The sequence below is a fragment of the Danio rerio genome, chromosome 9, assembly GCF_049306965.1.
Source record: "Danio rerio strain Tuebingen ecotype United States chromosome 9, GRCz12tu, whole genome shotgun sequence".
Lineage (NCBI taxonomy): Eukaryota > Metazoa > Chordata > Actinopteri > Cypriniformes > Danionidae > Danio > Danio rerio.
In genome coordinates this window covers 58,352,930-58,372,500 of record NC_133184.1, presented here as the reverse complement: position 1 = coordinate 58,372,500, position 19,571 = coordinate 58,352,930, and the positions used below count along the sequence as shown (strand labels likewise).

Here is a 19,571-nt window from a genome sequence, read left to right as displayed (position 1 = left end):
AGCAGTTGGTCAGGTGTATCTAATAAAGTGGCCGGTGAGTGTATGCATATGCGTTACGCTTGACGCTACATATCATTATTATCGTAAAAAAAACCTGCCCACCTAATACATGTTTCTGACTTTGACTGTAATGTAATAATGTGCTCTTTCTGTTAAGCTGATGCACAAATAGACTTGAATTGAACACATGGATGAGGAAACTGACTAAGGCACAGTTCACCCACAAATGAACATTTACTCATTATTTACTCTCCCTCAAGTGGTTCCAGACCTTTATGAGTTTCTTTCTCCTGTTAATCCTCCTGTTGACTTATACGGGTCAATAATGGGTCATTTTAACAGCAGAAAAACCTAAACAATGAGTCTTTATCTTCAGGTTTGGTGTCTTTTTCTAAAATTACTCCAACATTAGAGAAACAAATCAATCATTGTCTATCTTTGTGCTTTCATGAAGGCTGAACACTTTTAGGACACAGCTGTCGTCCTTCAGGGAGACATTGTTTATCAATATGTGGACCTTTCTGGATTCTCTGAAGCTATAGAAAGTAAACACGCAAAAAAGTCCGGGGCTCCCTCCCATTTGCAGGGCGAGAGGGGAGTTTGAGCACAGGTAGATCTCGAGTGAACGTGTTAGGAATGGCTGAAATATAGCTGGCTTGTATATATAAGGGTTTGTCTTAAGATGCTACTTTGGATTAGTCAATTTACTTATGATGTATGTCTTTGGACGGTGGGAGTAAACCAGGGAAACCCACGGGGAGAATATGCAAACTCCACACAGAAAAGCCGACTTGGCCCGGTGAGGGCTCGAACCAGTGGCGTTCTTGCTGTGAGGCAACAGTGCTAACCACTGGGCCTCCGTGCCACCCTACCAGGAGAAGGGGAGGAGTAAATGGGGGATTCTTCAAGATGAAGATGACTGAAGTGGAAATCTCAGGTTATTTTCAGTGAGCCAGTATTCATCTGATGCAGCACCAGCTGTGATCAATCATAAGCATGTGATCCTCTTGAAATTCCTTTATTAATAACCCACACTTGGTTAAACATAGAGGAAGCAAATAAGAACAAGATTTATGTAGTGATCTCAATATATCCAACAGGTTTTGAACTCTTCTCGTTAAATTAAAACACATTGGACTTAATCTGTTGTGTGGAGCTGCATCATTTTTGTCCCCGAATATTTAGTAAGTCTCATTAACTAATTGGATCTGCCTTTTTTTCTTTACAGCTAGACATATTTATACTATATTCACATCTCTTTAACTGCTTAAATCTAATAGTACTGGATTTGAACAGATTTAGATTGATTGTAAGGAATCTGAAAACATATACTTAAAAAACTGATGAATTAAATAATATCAAAAGTTTACAAACAGTTACAGATCAACATCATCGTGATTCATCTGTCATTATTTTGTATTTGTAATAGTCACATCGCAAGATCTACAATCTCAAACTGGTATAATCTGTTTTATAATTGATCAGGAGCTACATTTGAAACATTCATGATTTGTCATTGCAATGTTTAACCATAAAGTTTCCAAAACATGTATAACTTGTGTGTTTTTAGGGCTTTGAGCATGTCAGTTTAAAGCGTTCAGGCATAAGAAGTGACATTTCTCACTTTAATGAATGATATCTGTGCATCCACTGCGTAAAGCATATGCTGGAATAGTTGGCGGTTCATTGCACTGTGGCGACCCATGATAAATAAGGGACTAAGCTGAAGGAAAATTAATGAATGAATAGCTACAGTGGCTGAGAGAGCTAATCGTGCTGCGATTGACAAAATCTGCAGCGTAAAACATACGCTGAAATAGTTGGTGGTTCATCCTGCAGTGGTGACCCCTGAGGAATAAAGGGACTAAGCTGAAGGAAAATGAATGAATGAATGATTATGATGGCTTCCATCATGAAAGCGGAGCGGTGTGTCTGATATTCAGCCGTCTGTGTGTTGTTGTGATTCTCCTCATAAATGGAAAGTGTGAATCACTGCTGTGTAAAGCATCTGTAACTCAATCCTTCTTTGATGTACTGAGATTAAAGCAAAAACTGCAGCGCAATTAAAATTAAAAACCTGCGATTCAGAACGAGACACCATAACCACCCCCATCATCATCATTTCAGAAGATTGGTAGAATGATGAACGCACCGTAAAGGGAACGCTACATACTATAATCATGCAAATATGATGACAACTTATCCACACTATAATCCACAAATTACAAGTCTGCCTTCATTATTAGAATTGCTGGAAACCGGTAACCATTGACCTCCATAGTATTTGTTCTTCCTACTATGGAAGTCAATGGTTACCCGTTTTCAGCATTCTTCAAAATATCTCCTTTTGTGTTAATACTCTAATAGTCTTTCTAATGTTCTGAAATGAGTAGTAGCCATTATAAAACACTGTCAGGTCTATTTTAAAGAGCGGTTTGTGTTAGTTCACCCAGTAAATGAACATTCTGTCATCATGTTCTGAGAATATACTCTATTCTCTACAACAATCAAATGATCTATGATCCCCATTGACGTATTTGATTTTTATTTCTCATGTAAAGGAGGCAAATAATGATTATTTTGTTAATTTATTTTCACCTGAACAGCAACTTTCCTTAAAATGTCTTCTGCTGTATGTTAAAAGAATCTCATGGAGGTTTGGAACAACATGAAGGTAAAAAAATACAGTAAATCATGTCAGAATTTTCATTTTAATGCGACTAGAAGCATGCATATATTTTTAAGTATGCAAAATATCCAACAGTTTTTAATCATACAGTGTTATCGCAATATGCAAAAATGCTTTACTGACTTTATAAAGTACACTACATTTACTGACGATACAACAATCTGAATATTCTGAACAGTAGAAGGATGAGGCTCGCTTTTATTTATTCACAGCCTTTCGACTGATATACACTGTAAAAAAACACTTAGTTACTTTAACAAGGCAGTAAAGCTGTTGAGTCAACAAGGGGGTTTCACTTGAAGTCAGTATACCCATTAACTTCACTTTATAATCATCCTCTTAAGGCCAGAGCTGTATTTTACATGCACTTTTTATTTCTCTTTGCAATTTGGGCTTATTGGAAACTAATTAGAATAAAACCTTTTGATATGATGTACTTTTAGAGAAAAATGATGTGCATTTATGTGGTCTTGTGGCATTTTCTAATGCAAATTTAACATAGAATTAGTATTTTTTTTTTACTTGTTTTGACTATCAGAGAGTAAAAACAAATTTTCCCCATTTTGGACAGTTAATATAGTGTTTGAGACATTTCATATGCTGCAAAACAGTTGCAGGATGACAATGCAACAAGTTTACTCTCTCTTTTTAAGAAAAGTCAACTAATCCCTTTATACAGCTCTAGCTGCTCTTTAAACGTACAGAATAGAGGAATAATAAAAGCGAGATCAAATAGAGATGAATGAGATCTCTGACCAACAGCGAGAGGAGAATACTGCGCTTTCTTCATCTTCAGACGCTCTCATGCCCTAAAGGACTCTTTTAAAATGCCAGGCTTCAACATTCTGAGGTCACATTAAAATTTACCAGGTCTTATTCATTTATTATAGCTTTAAATGCATTTAATCCATCACACAAACCTTTCAATCTCAGTGAAATCTCTTAATTAAAGTAATCTAATAGTGTATAATAATATTTAATCAAATACAACACAGATATCTGATATATATATATAGTCTTTTTATATATTTATTACGTTTTTTTGTCCTGTCTCTGTAATTGCACTGTAGAAACTCTGTCACGAACACAAATTCCTTAATGTGCGAGCATACCTGGCAATAAAGCTCTTTCTGATTCTGATAATGATATATATATATATATATATATATATATATATATATATATATATATATATATATATATATATATATATATATATATATATATATATATATATATATATATATATATATATATATATATATTTATATTTATATTTTACATATAAAATATATAATTTATTTTATTTATTGTCATATATCAGACCTCTAAATTATAAAAACCCATTGTAATTTTGTTACAACCACTATAAAATGAACCACTATAAATGGCATCACTGCAAGACAAATAAAGCATTTATAAATGACCTAAACACTCTAAATGCATGGATATAAATACATAATTAAATAAGGTCAGATGCAAAAACATCTAATAGACTATTAATTATAAGAGTTTATCTTTTGAAAATCCAAACGCGTAGAGAGTTCTGTCTCTGCCGCTTATACGCTGATTTACGGATTCGGTTCGTTTGAGTCATTTGAACCGATTCATTACAATGGGTGATTCGAAGGGAAGATCGTCTTTTTATTATGATTATTATCTTGCAAAACACAGTGATTACCAGCACAGTGAACACACTCTTTCCCCTCTGACATTTACACTCACAGAATGAACATGCAAAAGCTAATTTAGTATATAATTAAACTGCAAATAAGCAAAATACACGTTGTAGATCAGTAAAAATGCACATGACAAGAGTTTCTTTGGCAAGAAAACTCTGAATGCATGCATATATTATGATTAGATTATGTCAAATAGTATATACATGTAGCTAAAAGTGTTTAATTGTGCTCTATGCAGCCTTTGGGATTCGGATCGATTGAGTCATTTTAAATGATTCATTATAAAGTTGATTCCAAGAGAAGATCGTCTGACTCGTCATGTTCATTATTAATTCATTCATTTTCTTTCGGGCTTAGTCCCTTTAATAATCCAGGGTCTCCCAGCGGAATGAACCGACAACTTATCCAGTATGTTTTACACAGCGAATGCCCTTCCAGGTGCAACCCATCACTGGGAAAATTATGATATACTGCAATTAATCAGCGAAATTACACAACATTTGTTTCCAGATATTAGCGTTTTATGAAAATGCAAAACACTGATTTAGTAAATAATTCAACAATTAAACTGCAAATAAGAAATAAATGTAGATGAACGAAATTGCACATAATAAGAAGGGTTCCTTTCACACGATTACCAGTGAATAATTTAGAATAATAAATGAAGATATCAGATTTCTGTATACAATGCTTATAAAGTGCAACAACAACAGACACAGTCCTTGTTAGAATATTGCAAAAAAAGTCATTTCCACTTCATATTTTCAAAAATATCATTACAAAAACCCGTACAAGTGACCTGAAAACGCTAAAGGCATGCAGATGTGATTAGATATTGTAAAAATACCACATGTTTTATATCCACAGCTGCCTAGGGGATTCGGTTCAATTGATTCATTCAACCGATTCATTAGAAAGTTGATTCAAATAAAAGATCTGTTTACTCGTCTTGATCATCATTACACGGCAAATAATCAGCGATGTGAATACAACATATTTGCTCTCGTGTTATTAAATATTTGTTCATCTTCTTAAAGTTTTAAAAGACGCTTAAAGAATCATGTTATGCTGTATATAACTGTGTAAAGGCATGCGTGTTTTATACATGGTTTGTTTTCGGAGTTTATGATTTTATTTTATAGTTTTGTGTTTGTGTGTGTATGTGTGCGACATTTTAAATAATCTGTATTTATTATATACATTACTTCTTATGTGTTATCATTATTATTATTAGAATATATTATATATCTATTTTGTTTTTGTAATTTCGCACTTGTTGGATTGTTTTGTTATTGCTTTCTTTATTTTAGATAGATGGCCTTTGAATTGATGCCTTTTCCTTGACATTGTGGCTTACTTTTCTGTTTTATTTCAATACATAAAACTGAATAAATTGCAAATAAATGCTCATTTAAAAAGATATATGTAAGAGCGCATGAGTAAACCAACACAATCACAAAACAAAACAAGCAAATAATCAGAATAAATACTGTAGAGCAATGAATGCGTTACAAGCAGATTTCATTAAAGTCATTAATCAATGATCGCTCATTAAAACACACACTCCATCCAGAGTATGCTTGACTTCTGCAGTGTTTCAGTGTGATCATTGTTGGTGTTTTGAGCTGATATTTCAGCTCGTCTGTTGATTCTCCTTCTCCTCCAGCAGCAACAGCAGTTCAAAGCAGCAGACTTCAGAAGCGGAGCATGCAAACACATGTCTCAAACACATGCAGGACTTCCCCTCTCCTCTCATCACAACTAAACCAAAGCATTACCAGAACTAGTCCTGATCCACAACACACACGCGCACACGCGCGCGCATCAGAAAGCGCGCACATCAAAGAGAAAAAACGCGCAACATCAAAGAAAACTCACACAAGAAACAAACACAAACTCCACAATGAGCCAATCAGACAGCGCTGATACACCAGAACAACACTTTAAACGCTCTAAACACTGTGTGTGTGAAAATAAATCAATATAAAGCGCTAACGGTGTGTGTGTGTGTGTGTGTGTGTGTGTGTGTGCGCGCATCTCATTAAAGCAGGAATTTGGCAAATGCGGCATTCCTGAGGCGCCTTTACCTGCGGGAGACGGAGCGCTGCTGGACACTCACAGGTGAAACACCGAGCTGGAGAGAGTGACCGGAGATCAGATCAGATTGAAACAGATCAGCTCAGATAATTCCGGTGATTCAGAACATTAGAGATCCTTCAAAAACCGACCATCAGACCGACCGACGCCTTTTAAAGCGCTTCAGGCTGAGACTGACTGCCTGACTCCACCTACACCTACACACAGAGAGAGAGAGAGAGAGAGAGAGAGAGAGAGAGAGAGAGAGAGAGAGAGAGAGAGAGATGCTCTCCGCCCAATGCAACCTGAGCACAGGTAAAGCAGACCTAGAGCTGCTCACTGCTGCCCACTAGCGGCGCTTACGCACACACACACACACACACACACACACACACACACACACACACACACACACACACACACACACACACACACACACACAGTGTTGCCAGTCTTTATTCTACACTGTAAAAGATGTTGATCTCTTTTTTGTCCACTTTTGATGCTGAAAGTTCAACTCTACAGTTCAACGAAGTGACTTTTACTAACATTTTACCAGTTTAAAATAATATAATGTCATGAATAATATGTAGAGGAATAAGTGTGTAGAATAGCAGAAGATGTGCTGCAGTTTATTACGAGCTGTCTGTAGTGTAATATCCAACACCAACACACACAATACAGCACTACACACTATTACACAAAAGTCAGTTTTTTCTAGCTTTTAAAGGTTATGAAGTTTTGGAGGAAAGCTCAATATTCCATAATGACATTCAAAAGCAGAAATAAACAGAAAATTAAAAAGATGAGTCAGTATGAATGGAACATGGCTGATTTACAGATATTATTTACAGTGGAGATGTAGCGGCATTTTTGCTTCAAGCCGCTATCGCGGTAAGGGTAAACAATAATGCGTGAGTCCGCTGTGAATCCTTTTCTCATCTTAATTTTATCACATCTTGTGCCATCAAATAAGTGAAATTGCTTCTCAGTAGCACCCGTCACCACCAATGACTGTAAAAAATATGGACGACGCGACAGCGCCTTTTCCCATTGAACGCCTTGAGGGCAAAACACCTGCTTCACGGGAACAAACTGTCGCAAAAGACTGCTGAAATTGGAGCCTTGACATGCGCAGAAGGACTGTCTGATGGAGCCAGAGGAGGAGCCGCGAAAATGAGCAGAGTCGAGCTTCCAACCAAACGCTTTATGTAAAATCAACCACACCCCCCGAACTGCTCAGCATGCGTTTGCTGTCATATCAACACAAATGGATGTAATAACGTTAACAAATATGAGGGTTTTATATATTCAATCTCGCCAGCTCCGGGCCGCAGCGCATAACCTACTCGCGGCATCGCGGGCTGATTCCGGCTCGCATGCGGCAACGCCGGCTCGCTCGGCCGCCGCATCTGGCTCGATTGACTCGGGCTGGAATCGGGCAGTGAGTCCAGGCATCCGGAGTAGGTCCAGCAGAGGTAGTCAGTCTGAGCTCTGAGGGGAAAGTCTCCGGCAGGCGAGAATCTAGCCGGAACTGGCCCGAGTGTGTTTTGCTATCTGGGTGGCTAGGCGTGTATCAGCAAACTAATAAAGCCCGAAAAAAGCCCTGACCTTAGTGAATAAACAGTGTTCCACCAGATCATGTATGTCAGAAACTGTAGTTTACTGCTGAACTCATTATATCATGGTAAAATAACACAGAAATCGAATAATAACACTTCAGTCTCCTGCTGAAGCTCAGACGCGCTGCTTTGAGAAACTGTCAATCACAGCTGTCAATCACGATGACACGCCCAGCATTAAATTACTGCTAAAAACAAACTGTTTACAAAAATGAAGATCTGCACCTATTTCAGCACAATAACCAGTGCCTTAATCCACCAGAACCATCTTTCGGGACATTTTATTGCAAGTGTAATTAATTTTTTTATTTGGGCTCAAGTCTCCTTCATTAACACGGAGGAGGCGGGCTTTATGACTTGTACTGCAGCCAGCCCCCAGGGGGCGATCTAACGGCCGAAACCTTCACTCAAACGCAGGCTTGCGGCACACTTGGTCACCACACACAAACTCACGGTCTGAAAATTGTATCCGCTTCCCTTACTACTCCACCTACTACCTGGCATCCTTAAATCCCAATTTTAACAGAATAAAAGTCCTCATTCACAAAATCACAACAATAAAGCAAATACTTAGACATGAATAATATATGAATACAAAATTTGAAATACTCAAACCTAAATACAACAAATATCCAATATAAACTTAATAATAATCATAGTATCCAACCAACCCATTTAATCCAAACATAATTGTAATGGCGATCTAATTCTTCAAGTTCTTCACCGTTTCCATACGGACTCGGCACAAAGGATTTGACGCGCAAAACCACAAACTTGCAATGCAACAGTTTACTTTTCGTTTGTCGAGAACAACAATAATCAAAATACAAACAAAAGAACTATGTACACTTTACCAAGCTTCCACATAAATATGGTTTTAGAACGGTCAAAAGACTGTCTACGATCAAGCCCCTTCCTCCTTTCTAATCCTTTTTTCCTGTTGCTTACGCATACATATGACGTATAACATTACTGAACACATAAAACATCATGCACATAATGTAATATCACTAAATAAACATATTAAATACTGTATCAAATAGCAATAACTTTGTATCCCAATACAAATAATATAATATTATAAAAAAATATTACAAAAATAAAAAGACAAATCTCTTAGTGCTCTTTATGGCTCTAACCATAATAATAAAATAAAGAAATGGCTCCAACACTGCCCTAGCAAAAACTTCTTTTCAAAAGCACCAAGCAGCAGATTTAGCTATTGTTCAGGAGGGAGACAGCTCTGGGGGAAAGCTGCTCCTCAGTCTGCTGGTTTTTGTCCGGGGGAGCCTAAAGCACCTGCCGGAAGGCAGGAGTGAAAACAGTTTGTGAGCAGGGTGAGAGGTGTCCTTCTGAACACTGCGTGCTCGGCGCAGGCAGTGTTCCTCTGGATGTCCTCTATGGCTGGCGGTGTGGTCCCTGTGATGCGTTGGGCAGTTTTCCCGACCCGCTGCAGTGCCTTACGCTCAGCAACAGAGCAGCTTCCATACCAGACTGTGACGCAGCTGGTCAGGATGCTCTCTATTGTGCAGCAGTAGAAGTTCACCAAGACGGCTGATGAAAGCTGGTTCTTCTTCAGTTGCCTTAAGAGGAATAGGCGCTGGTGAGCCTTTTTGACCAGGCTGGAGGTGTTGGTGGACCAGGAAAGGTCCTTTGAGATGTGGGTCTCCATGAACTTAAAGGATGAGACAGGCTCATCGGCCGTCCCATTGATATGGATGGGATCATGTGAGCCTGTTCGTCCCTTTCTGAAGTCCACAATGAGCTCCTTGGTCTTGTTGGTGTTAAGAAGCAGATTATTGTCTGTGCACCAAGTGGCCAGATGCTGTATCTCCTCCCTGTAGGCCGTCTCATCATTATTGCTGATTAGACCAATCACTGAGGTATCATCTGCAAACTTGATGATGGTGTTGGATCTGTTCACAGGCCTACAGTCGATGGTGAAAAGGGAGTAGAGGAAGGGGCTCAGCACACAGCCCTGTGGTACACCAGTGTTGAGTGTGACGGTGGTGGAGCAGATGTGGCCTGATCCTGCATTCTGAGGTCTGTTAGTCAGAAAGTCCAGTTGAAGAGAGACGTGTCGATATCCAGGTCTCTAAGTTTGATCAGTAACTTAGAGCAGGGGTGTCAAACGTACAGGCCGAAACAGGCCCGCAAACGAATTTAACGCGGCCCTCGAGATGAATCTGTGAGCTGAAATTTGTCAATAAAATATACTGCTGTTCCAATTGTGTCCACTGCATGGCGCAATAGCAAACTTAATTTCATCCCATTCAGAAGCCTGAATCAGTGTCAGTTTGACAGCCATCTCTGAGAGAAAGACCTCATACCTTTTTTTGTATCCGTCCAAGAAAAGTAAACATGCGCGATCGATTAACCAGTGGAAAATCTGCTCTCGCGCTGCACGTTTCCTGCTGCTGGTTCTGTGTGTGCGCGATCTGTCACTCCCACAGGAACCCTCACGTGCTCTGCAGACCCACTGAGATGCGCCTTTTCTGCCAAAATGCATCCGGCCGTAGTTTCTGAATCTCCTAAAATGTCCAGGATTCAGGTTTTACTTTCGCTTTCTAAAGTTGCTGTTATTTGTATGCGATTTCGCAGCTGACTGTGTGCGCACAACCGCGAGAGAACCATTTAATGATTAATCATTTAATAGACGACTCGGATAAACTTTATACTCGGAGATCTATATTACATCATCAGAAATGGCTAATTTGCCTTATTTAAATAATCTACTCTTTCTATTCTAGTAGTTATTATAATGTTTTGCAATAATGTCTATTATTATTCATTTTTTTCTGATATTTATTTCTCATTTTCTGCATATTTTATTAATTTCAAGAATTCACACTTCGCTCATGATTTATACATAGCTTGTTTGGCATGCTGTCCCGGGAGAGAGCCCTGAGCTCAAGGGATCCTCGAGCCCAGGGCTCCCCCCCTTTTGCAGGGTGAGTGGAGATTGAGCTCAGGTCTATCTCAAACTCCCCCGCTGCTGAGGCCAAGGCAAACTTCCTGAGAGTGAGACATTATAAAAAAAGGTTTAGGCTTATTTTATCAATCATATAGAGCACATTTGAATAGTGGTAGGAAACCGGGGAACCTGGGGGAAACCCACACGGACACGGGGAGAACATGCAAACTCCACACAGAAATACCAAATGGCTCAGCGAGGACCCAACACTATTGGTATTCTTGCTTTGAGGCAACAGTGCTAGTCACTGGGCCACCGTGCCGCCCATTCTGGATAAAGGAGGAAGACGGGGAGGAGGGGGTTTCTTCCAGACGAAGATTGTTGTAGAAAGGAAATGAGGGTATATATAGTGACTTGGGATCCTTTGATTGGAGGATCATAATCAGCTAATGTAGACCAGCTGGGTTAATCATGAGCACATGCTCCTCTCGAAATGAGTTTAAAATTAAACTTCACTTAGTGATTGTTACGTTTCACGTATATGTTTTGTGGTATTTTGTAGTTTTCTGCTTTGTGCTCTTCTCTCTTCTCTCTTCTCTCTCTTGTTGTGGTCCTATCCTGTTTTAGGTGTGCTACCATTGGTTGAATGAGCTGTCATTCATCTTCGTCACTCAATCGGTGCGCCAATAAGGATCGGGTCCGCGCAGTATAAAACCGGTGCGCTTGCGCTGATCTGGAGGAGCGCTTGGCCTGCCAATCTCACTTGTGTCGGCCGGACTGTTTGTTCCGCTTGATTCGTTTGCGAGTGCTGTTCTAGTTTTCTCCCTGTTGATATTGATTTATCAATTAAACTGGTGCTGCTCTTGTTAATGTATAATGAGATTTTGAACGATCTTTATGAGAATTGGATTACCTGAGATCTTGTTTTGCTAATGGCTAACAGTGTGTACTTTATGAGAATTCTAGTATTTCGAGCAGCTTAGTATAATTTTGTATTAGTTAGTTTTTGGAGGCGTTGCCACAGGTGTAATTATGTTTGGGAGTTATGAAGTTTATTTAAGCTACGTGCTGAAGATTACGCTTTTGTTTCTACATTTTTCTTTGTTCAGTCAGTTTAGTGGGTTGGGGTTTAGTTAGTTTGTTTTGTTATATTTATTTCTTTGTTTTGGCAACACTCCTATTTTTCTTTATTTAATTCAAATATTTAAAATTACATTTATCTTCCATCTCATATTCATTGTTTGACATTATCCATTAATAAATACTTACTTTTTGTTTCACTTATCAAGCGTATGTTGTTCTTCTCCTCATTCACCCAGCATCAATAGACTCACTGATTGTTACGTATTATCCCTTTAATTATTTAACATCATAAAAACGTAACAGTGATGTTAATATATTACATACTTTATACGTATCTAAAATGTTTTGGCAATACTGTAAATGTCATTCCAATATAGCAACTTTAGAGAGAGAGAGAGAGAGAGAGAGAGCGGCCTTTACCTGTCAGTGGGTGCACATGGCTCCTAAATAGCATAAAAGTAAGAGAAACAGTGGATTTCAACAGCCTTTTCAAAATAACTTCAACCCATTGAAAAGAAAAGGTGTGTATAACAGTGTCATAGTATATTTCAAACCTGGGGGAAGCTCTGCACACTGAGGTGATCTCATGAGGAAATGTACCTAGTCTCCGTTTCGTCAGTTTAGTGGCTACTCTGTACGAGTTCAGTCATATGAAAATGTACCATTTGAAAAAGAAGGCGTGGCATTTGCTGATTGTTGTAAACCAAGTGTGCCGCAAGCCTGCGTTTGAGTGAAGGTCTCGGCCGTTAGATCGCCCCCTGGGGGCTGGCTGCAGTACAAGTCATAAAGCCCACCTCCTCCGTGTTAATGAAGGAGACTTGAGCCCAAATAAAAACATTTATTACACTTGCAATAAAATGTCCCGAAAGATGGTTCTGGTGGATTAAGGCACTGGTTATTGTGCTGAAATAGGTGCAGATCTTCATTTTTGTAAACAGTTTGTTTTTAGCAGTAATTTAATGCTGGGCGTGTCATCGTGATTGACAGCTGTGATTGACAGTTTCTCAAAGCGCGGCGTCTGAGCTTCGGCAGGAGACTGAAGTGTTATTATTCGATTTCTGTGTTATTTTACCATGATATAATGAGTTCAGCAGTAAACTACAGTTTCTGACATACATGATCTGGTGGAACACTGTTTATTCGCTAAGTTCAGGGCTTTTTTCGGGCTTTATTAGTTTGCTGATACACGCCTAACCACCCAGATAGCAAAATACACTCGGGCCAGTTCCAGCTAGATTCTCGCCTGCCGGAGACTTACCCCTCAGAGCTCAGACTGACTACCTCTGCTGGACCTACTCCGGATGCCTGGACTCACTGCCCGATTCCAGCCCGAGTCAATCGAGCCAGATGCGGCGGCTGAGTGAGCCGGCGTTGCCGCATGCGAGCCGGAATCAGCCCGCGACGCCGCGAGTAAGTTATGCGCTGCGGCCTGGAGCTGGCGCTATTGAATATATAAACCCCTCATATTTGTTAACGTTATTACATCCATCTGTGTTTATATGACAGCAAACGCATGCTGAGCAGTTCGGGGGGTGTGGTTGATTTTACATAAAGCGTTTGATTGGAAGCTCGACTCCGCTCATTTTCGCGGCTCCTCCTCTGGCTCCATCAGACAGTCCTTCTGCGCATGTCAAGGCTCCAATTTCAGCAGTCTTTTGCGACAGTTTGTGCCCGTCAAGCAGGCGTTTTGCCCTCAAGGCGTTCAATGGGAAAAGGGGCTGTCGCGTCCTTATTTTTTACAGTCATTGTTGTAAACATGTAGCGATACGGTGGTGCAGTAGGTAATGCTGTCACCTCACAGCAAGAAGGTCGCTGGTTTGAGTCTCGGTTGGGTCAGTTGGCGTTTCTGTGTGGAGTTTGCATGTTCTCCCTGTGTTGGCGTGGGTTTCCTCCGGGTGCTACTACACACACTCAGACACTATGCAGACTTAGGCACACACACAGGCACAGACACTACACATGAATGAGCAGATGAAAGCACACACACACACACACACACACACTCTCTGTTCCGCTGCGCTGCTCTCTGCTTCTCTGACTGTGATCAGGACACACACTGCAGCAGCTCTGTGTAATTATTGTGTATTGATGTTCCAGAAATCTATGATCTTCTCCCAACTCTTCCTGCAGGAATTTGTTTACACTCATAGTTTATTGACTTGTTTGTGTATTGATAGGAGACGCCTCTGCATCTCAGAGGAGGGAAACAGGTGTGACAGATCAATGCACTTCCCCTCGGGGCAGGAAGTGACCACATCAGCTTCCTTTCATGTGGGTCCGAGACCAAAGCGGCTTTCAAACATCACAACAATCAAAGCAGAAAACCACTTTATTATTCACGCAATAATTTTATTTTCGGCTTAGTCCCTTTATTAATCAGGGGTCGCCACTGCGGAATGAACCACCAACTTATCCAGAATATGTTTTATGCAGCGGATGCCCTTCGAGCTGCAACCCAGTACTGGGAAACACCCATACACACCCATTCACATACACACACTCATACACTACGGCCAGTGTAGTTGATCAGTTCCCCTATAGCGCATGTGTTTGGACTGTGGGGGAAACCGGAGCACCCGGAGGAAACCCACACCAACACGGGGAGAACATGCAAACTCCACTCCACACAAAACCCATTTGTGTTGGAGAATAAGGAAGGTTTTGTCACAGATGGGGGACGAGACCAGAGCTGTGAGTATGAATGACAGTTTATTAGGGTGATGAACAAGGATGACTGTGGAGAGGTAAGTGTGATCTAACACCCAATAAGGGGGTAGAGCATGCTCGGAGCCCGGCGGCTAATCAGCGGGTCAGTCAGAAATGATAAATAACTCCTGTCTTTTCTAGTGATTGGACCGGAGAGACTCCCTTCTTAAGGAGAACAGTAGGAGCAGTCGGGAGAGGAGAGAGCACACACACACACACACACACACACACACACATACACACACACGCAGTTGTGAGTGTTGTGCAGATACAAAAATAAAATATATTACTTACCTGATATCGCCGACCCTGTCGTCTTCTTCCCACACAACAACGAACAATATTACAATGAAGTAAACAGTCGACATCTATTTCAGGAGTTTGAGCAGTGGACCAGACGACAGATGGAGTATGCAACCCAGGCTCATTCTGAAGACGTACCTCTGTGTACATTTCTAGAGAGCACCAAATACATCCCATGAGGTGCGTTTTTTATTTGCAGTTTTGTTTTGGTGAATCCACCAGAGGGCGCTGTGTATGCTTTTTCTGATCTCAAATTCTCTCTCGAGTGCCATTCACACCTGCTGTTCTCACGTTAATCCACCAGAGGCCGCTGTCCACTGACTGACTGACCGACTGAATTACTGATCGACCGATCATTCCACCTTCCCTAAACCCAACCGACAGTGTTTTCAAAAGCAGTCCAGAAAAAGAAAAGCCCTCACTTCATTTTTTTCAGATTTTGACGTTTTTCAGATTTTACCCCCAGGGTTCATACGGTCATGGAAAACCTGGGAAAGTCATGGAGTTTTGACATGGCATTTTCCAGGCCTGGAAAAGTATTGGAAAAACAGAAAGTTTTACATTTATATTTAGCAGAGGCTTTTATCCAAAGCGACTTACAAATGAGGACAAGGAAGCAATTTACACAACTATAAGAGCAACAATGAAGAAGTGCTGTAGGCGAGTTTCAGGTCTGTAAAGTGTAAGAAGGAAAGTAATAGTAAATTTATTTATTTATTTTTCTGTAGTATAGTTAGTGATATATCTAGAGAGGAAATTGCAGATTAGGAAGGGAAGTGGAGACTAAATAGTTGAGTTTTTAGTGGTTTCTTGAAGACAGCGAGTGACTCTGCCGTTCTGATGCAGTTAGGGAGTTCATTCCACCAACTGGGCAGATTGAATGCGAGAGTTCGGGAAAGTGATTTCTTCCCTCTTTGGGATGGAACCACGAGGCGACGTTCATTCACAGAACGCAAGTTTCTGGAGGCACATACATCTGCAGAAGCGAGAGCAGATAAGAAGGAGCAAAGCCAGAAGTCGCTTTGTAGGCAAACATCAGAGCTTTGAATTTGATGCGAGCAGCAACTGGCAGCCAGTGCAAACGGATGAGCAGCGGAGTGACATGTGCTCTTTTAGCTTCATTAAAGACCACTCGTGCTGCTGCGTTCTGAAGCAGATGAAGAGGCTTGATAGAGTTAGCTGAAGCCCGGCTAGTAGAGAGTTGCAGTAATCCAGCTTGGAGAAAACAAGAGCTTGAACAAGGAGTTGAGCTGCATGTTCAGATAGGAAGGGTCGGATCTTTCTGATGTTGTAGAGTGCGAATCTGCAAGATTGAGCAGCTCTAGAGATGTGGTCAGAGAAGTTTAGTTGGTCATCAATCGTTACTCCAAGGCTTTTCACCGTTTTGGATGCAGTAATGGTTGCCCCGTCCATCTGGATTGAAAAGTTATGGTGTAGAGTCGGGTTGGCAGAAACTTCAAGCATTTCCGTTTTCGTGAGGTTAAGCTGAAGATGATGATCTCTCATCCAGTGTGAAATGTCTGACAGGCAGGCTGAGATGCGAGCCGGAACCGAGGGATCATCAGGGTGAAAAGAGAGGTATAGCTGGGTAGCCATCAGCTGAAAGTTCTGGAAAAATCATGTAAACAAACATCTGTATTCTTGAATATGGGTTTCAGTGTTTCCTCTTTTCCAGCTGTGGCAGCAGGCCTTACACACAGATCTACCAATTACCTATGGTGTTATTTCAATGACAAATGTGGTGAGCGCAGTTTTACATGTCGAACGGAGAGTAGCAGTGGTCCAGAATCCGGTTCGGTTGTGTGACCCAGACAAAGGGCTCTGTTGCTGTGTTTGTAAACAGAGCGTTGTTGAAGAACTCAAAGTCCGGTCTTCGATGTGCAACGAGGGAGCCAATTTCCAGAAGTGTGTGTCTGTTGTAGGTAATGAGTGTGTGTACATCCAGCACGAAAAACGACAAAAATACAAGTAAAACACACAAAATACAATAAAGTTTACTGGGAGCTCGCAACACGGCAGCCATGCTCGGCGCCATCTTGATGACGTAAGCTTCAGTGAGGGACCGCTTCATATGGACTGAAGCATATGAAGGTAAGCAGTCAGCCAGTAAGCGAGAAAAGGAATGGCATCGCTCTGTAGCGTTCGTTTTAAAGACAAAATGCAGCCATGCGTACCTCTGGCTACATAATTTGCAATCTTCAGAACCGTATATAGGGCTACGCTTTCAGAATGAGCCACAGCCAGATCACCCTGCAGCCCAAGAGTGGTCCCTCACTGAAGCTAAGCAGGGCTGAGGCTGGTCAGTATCTGGATGGGAGACCACATGGGAACAGTAGGCTGTTGTTGGAAGTGGTGTTAGTGAGGCCAGCAGGGGGAGCTCAACCTGTGGTCTGTGTGAGTCGTAATGCCCCAGTGTAGTGACGGGGACTTTATACTGTCAGTGAGCGCCGTCTTTCAGATGAGATGTTAAACTGAGCTCCTGACTCTCTGTGCTCATTAATAACCCTGTGACTCTTCTGGTAAAGAGTAGGGGTGTAAGCCCGGTGTCCTGGCCAAACTTCCTCCATCAGCCCTTACTCATCATGGCCCAATCATCCCCATCCACTGAATTGGCTCTATCACTGTCTCTCCACCTTACCTATAGCTGGTGTGTGGTAAAGCACTGGCGCTGTTGTCCTGTGGCTGCCGGAGCATCATCCAAGTGGAGCTGCACACAGCTGGTGGTGTGGAGAGACCCCTGTTGTGATGGTGAAGTGCTTTGGGTGTATGGCCATACACAATCAATGCGCTATATAAATACACACATTTCGTCGTTGAATTTGAGACACAGAGAGGAGTTGACCACAACAACGGGGTTTGAGTCTGACGAGAAACGCTTCCAGAGAGTGGACAAAAACAAAAACAAAAGGCAAAAAATAAAACAAACAAGTAGATAACAGGGTGAGAATGTGGTAACATCCGAAAACGTGGTAAAAATCAGGCAGCCGCGAGGGCTTTTCTTTTTCTGGATTGCTTTTGAAAACACTTTCGGTTGTGTTTAGAAAAGGAGAAGGTTGGGGAGATCGGTCGGTCAGTCAGTCAGTGGACAGCAGCCTCTGGTGGATTTACATGAGAACAGCAGGTGTGTATAGCACTCAAGAGAGAATTTTGGGATCACAAAAAGAGTACACAGCGCCCTCTGGTGGATTCACCAAAACAAAAACTGCAAAAAAAAAAACGCACCTCCTGGGACTTATTTGGTGCTCTCCAGAAATGTACACAGGGGTACATTTTCAGAATAAGCCTGGGTTGGTATACTCGCACACTGCTGACACACAGCTGTTTAAAGGTGATTTCTGCATAGTAGACGCCCTTTAAAGAACTGTTTTTCTATACAAGGAAGTCAGTTTCAGTGCACATATTTGAGCAGAGCTCTGGTGTCGTGTCCTTCAGCCTGGAGAAGTAGGTTAGCTGATGCTGCGGTTTCCATGGCAATCGCATCCCTGCTGTGAAGTCGTTACCAAGTGACAGTCGCCAAAATGCATCATGTTCCCATTTCACTCCTCAAAACTGTCCTGATGACAGAGGAATAATGCAGATATACTGCCAATGATTAGCAGATTCTGTTCTCCTCATTTACTCATCAGTGAATCTCTGAGGTGGAGATCGGGCTTCTTTAAGCTTCTCTTCAAAGACAACTATAATATCCACACATCTGCAGTTCTCCATATTTTGTGATGTGTGTGTTTTATTTATTTTCATTTCTCCCTGTTTATTTCTGCTGTTGAATGTCATTATGGGATCTTAATCTTTCTTCCAACAACTTTTAACCTTAAAAACTGTATTAAAGTGACTTTTACTGTCATGTGTATTAGTGTGTAGTGCTGTATAGTGTGTGTTGGTGTTGGATATTACACTACAGACACCTCGTAATGAACTGCAGCACATCTTCTGCTATTCTACACACTTATTCCTCTACATATTATTCATTATATTAAATCTCAAAGCACTAAAATGTCAGTAAAAGTCTCTTTGTTAAACTGTTGAGCTAAATTTTCAACATCAGAAGTGGACAGAGCAGAGATCAACATCCCATAATGCAGTTCACCCCCACAAATAACCACTAAATTTGTGTCTGCATTAAATTAAATATATTATATTAGTTTTGTATTCTTGTATTTTGCATTCATTTCCCTTCAGCTGAGTCCCTTTATTCATCAGGGGTCACCACAGCGGAATGAACCGCCAACTACTCCAGCATATGTTTTACACAGCGGATGGCCTTCTAGCTGCAACCCATCACTGGGAAACACCCATACACACTCATTCTCTCACACACACACTCACACACCAGTGCCAGTGTAGTTGATCAGTTCCCCTATAGCACATGTGTTTGGACTGTGGGGGAAACCGGAGCACCCGGAGGAAACCCACGCCAACACGGGGAGAACATGCAAACTCCACACAGAAACACCAACTGACCCAGCCGGGCTGATGTCTGTGTGTACATGTTCAAT

At 41.1% G+C, this 19,571-nt stretch overlaps 1 protein-coding gene across 5 annotated transcripts in view; it reads right to left on the bottom strand.

Annotated features, from left to right (window-relative positions):
- The window catches only part of edar (ectodysplasin A receptor), a 74,673-nt gene extending 68,030 nt beyond the window's left edge, over positions 1–6,643 (bottom strand). For 4 of the 5 annotated variants that reach the window (XR_012385035.1, XR_012385033.1, XR_012385034.1 and 1 more), the window contains exon 1: positions 6,459–6,643. The gene's annotated coding sequence lies outside the window, so the exon portion shown is untranslated. 5 annotated transcript variants of the gene reach the window in all.
- Between the last annotated feature and the right edge of the window lie 12,928 nt (positions 6,644–19,571).